Raw genomic sequence first — 3,649 nt, 5'->3', positions numbered from 1 at the left:
TCGAGGCGTAACCTAACCTTAATGTTTCGTGAATACATCTTACTTCTATCGTTACATTACATTTAGTGCATTCTTCTCGTATCATATATCAAACATATCATTGAACACATCACACCATAAATATTATCATACAATTCACATATTATAGCATAACATAAACATAATATAAGCATATTGATTCACAGATAATTCACACATATTAGTATATATGACACGTGCAGAACCACAGGCACGTGTCAACATCAAATATAACCATGCCGATAGTAAGGTCACTTACCTGGTTAACTTAAGTTGTTGTCACGAATATATCCTTAATGAAAGTTCGATTATGTCCTTTGAAATCCGTAAACCTATTTGAGCCCATGACATCAATTTCAAGTTTGAATTCTATAAAATTATTATTTGGGTCTACTCTTATATTTACTTTTTTTTGTATTTAGTTTATGCTTTTTTATTTAGTTCATGTTTTAATTACAGAATCTTCCTTTTTTTTTTATGGGTATTTACTCTGTTGCCTTCTAATTTTGTTCTCATGTATTCCAAATTTATAGTGGATCCCTATTTCCAAATCTTTCCTTATCTTGGTGTTTCCTTTTGTTCACAAATTTTCTTGGTCATTTTATTTTTAATCTATTCATTTGCTACGGATATAAATTTAATCTAATATTACTAATATAACGTGATTTACTAGAATTCGTATAAATGACTGACATTTAGTTTCTTAACTCAAAACTAAACAATGAAAATCTAACTATAATTGGCTATGATTTCTTAAAAAAAACTAAAAAGAATAGGATAAAAGAAAACCAAGATTTAATATATACCTTATTGTTCAATTCTATCTTCACTTAAATCTCCCATGAATCTCAACTCCATAAAGGCCATTTTCATTTTTTTTATAATTATTTTTATTTCTTTATTTCTTTATTTATTTCATTATATATATATATATATATATATATATATATATTGGCTATTAGAGCAGAGTTCATCTAGTCGGTTATTTTAACGTTGCCTAATTCCCGAGCATTTTGATCGATTTAGGGCGTTGACTCATGGTTCTTTGAGCTTTTCTTTCATATATCCTAAATTCATATTTGTTTTAGGGTTCATATGGAAATTCAAGCGATTCCTACAAGTATTTCTTAACAAAAAAGTGCAAGGTGTCTACTTACCTCGTTGTCGACGTTCGGGACCTCTGTTCATGATCTTCCGATACCTGAATTACCTTAAATTTTCTTCCATAGACTCCTTATTGTGTCTAGTTTCTGGAACCATAAAGATTTTTCTGAGAACCATTCTGGAAGGGGGATAAATTTTAGAAAAATCGTGGGGTCGAGTTTTTGGTTGACATGGCCGGTTCAACTGAACCGGCCACGTCATCGTCTTCTTCCTCCAGACGGGAAGAAGACGTGCGTGATCTTTCGCGCCATCGTCTGAAAGTCGCCCTCCCCAGCTCCGATCACGCCGTTTCTCCCCTCGAGTTCTTCATGAAACTTAAAGAGGGTATTACAAGGAAGAGCTATGGATTGATTTCATATCTTTTCGTGGATCGTAGCCTTAGATATTCGCTTCCAAAGTTCGTCCAAAATATAATTTCTCGCTGGAGTAAAAACAAATGATTTCTTATTGGGTAGCCGATTCTAAGGGTTTTCAAGGCTCGATTTCTTCATGGAACTTCTTCCTTATTCTTTCCTCAAGCTTAAGAAATTGGTTTCGAGGAACATCTTTGAGTGTGGGACCTTAATTTTGAGAAATCACCCTCGGTCTGCAAGTTACATGACACCTCCGATTTTCAATCTCTTAGGTATCTTGTTCTTAGACGTTTCAGCTCTTGATTCCTTCATCAAAGTTACTCATCTTTTTCCTCTTAAGCTAAAGGAATCCTTAATTTGAAGGAAAAGAGGTCATAGATAGGAATTCGACACTTACCCACAATTTGAACATGAAACGAATTTTCTTCAATTGGAAACTTTTCCGAGGTTATTTCTCTTCGTGGTCTTCAATGAAAACATTCCTTGAAGGTGCAGAAACTTATTGAGATCATTCTTGCTCGACGAATTTTGTGTATCCTCTTATTTGAATTTTGAGTTTTCCTTGAAGCTCTTTAATGGCGGATTGGATTGGGGGAATGGTTTCTAGGCACTTTCCGAACCCTATTCCTTCATAGCATTTGTGGGTAATATTGTTTAGAAACTATAGGAACATCGAGGCTACAATCACCTTCTTGTCGTCAGTACAAGCCGTTGTGGCTTTGAAGTACTGTTCGACATCAAAGATGAAGTTTTCCAACTCTTTGGCATCCTGATTCCCTTTAAAGGCTCTAGGATCTGGGAATCTTAGTTTGTTGGACCCTGTATTAGTTTGCCCAGCCGTGACGTTCTCCACGGCTTTCATGGTCACTTCAATTCGAGTGCCCATGGAGGCCATCATTTCTTGGATGTCGCCGATTGTTGTTCTGAATTCATCAACTAATCCATTGAACAAGCTCATCATTGTATTTTGTAGCACGTCGAACTCTTCGCCACGTCTCTCCTTGTGCGTGACAGAGCTATCCAGACTACCAAACGGTTTTGGGCTGCTCGTAGGAGCAACTCTTTCTTCGAGCGAGGTCACTCGAAACATCAATTCTGCGATTGGCAACCCATCCAGGCGGTTGCCCATTGCGTCGATTTCTACGACTTTCTCACTCAATTCGGTCACCCGTGCGACATTTCCTCCTCTATTAGCGTAAGCCGGTCGGCTTGTGCTTTGGGTGTCGACTTTGTTGCCGACATGGTTTCGGTCTTTACTGTGTCACGGAGCTAACAAAGCTCTGATACCACTTGACACAATCGCACTTTTAAAGGCAGCGGACTAGCGATTGTGCGGCACTCACTTTCCAACGACAAGTGAGCTAAGCCAATTTGTTCTTGCGTCGCCTACGGCCAAGCGACGTATGATCGAGCCTCTAGCCTCGGTTTTGAAAGAAGGTTTTAGAAAACGAGGGTAGAGAGAGATTTTAGAAAGAGAGATTTTTGAAAGAGACGTTATATAAGCAAGCAAGAGAGAGATAGCAACGGCTTAGCATATATAACCTTGGGTAGGGAGAAGTTGACAACTAGTCATAACCCCCTATAGTACATTCTGAGAAATTTCATGTCTGGCAGGCCTAAACATGATATTTTCGAGGCGTCATACGCCCTAGAACAACAAAAGTAAATACACTAGAATGAAAAGACATGACAAGGGTTTGGCTTGCCATAGGCACGCGGCCTTGGGCAACACGCCCTAGACGAGCATGACCGTGACACTCACCTCGCACACCCCCGCACGCTCACCCCGCACGCTCTCGTGCACTCACCACTCGCACACGCCAAGCCCCATCCTATGCTATGTGCGATACATGTCCTACCAACAGCATATCAAAAGTGTTGGATTTTACCTCCATAAAAAAAACATCACACCCAATGCCTATGAAGCGTGAGTGCACGTATAAAGCCTTGAAGGTTAGCCCCTATAACAATTCATCACACCGAACATCCGTGGAAATTAAGATAAGCAAAAGAAAAAATAGTTAATTGTGAAAGTACATGTGGAGTGGTCGGTTTGTTGTAATTTTTTTCTTGGGAGCTAAGCAACATGAAAGAATGATTCCCACAAAATTTCA

General features: G+C 38.6%; 1 long non-coding RNA gene across 1 annotated transcript; it reads right to left on the bottom strand.

The window, feature by feature from the left end:
- Positions 1–507: 507 nt before the first annotated feature.
- Positions 508–928, bottom strand: LOC111467998. Its single transcript, XR_002714684.1, has 2 exons — positions 825–928; positions 508–641 (listed from the first exon to the last, which is right to left on the bottom strand). It is a non-coding gene; the product is annotated as an uncharacterized LOC111467998 (long non-coding RNA).
- Between the last annotated feature and the right edge of the window lie 2,721 nt (positions 929–3,649).

This window comes from Cucurbita maxima, unplaced genomic scaffold, assembly GCF_002738345.1.
Source record: "Cucurbita maxima cultivar Rimu unplaced genomic scaffold, Cmax_1.0 Cma_Scf00035, whole genome shotgun sequence".
NCBI lineage: Eukaryota > Viridiplantae > Streptophyta > Magnoliopsida > Cucurbitales > Cucurbitaceae > Cucurbita > Cucurbita maxima.
The sequence above is the reverse complement of the archived record's forward strand: the minus strand, read 5'-3'. Positions and strand labels throughout refer to the sequence as shown.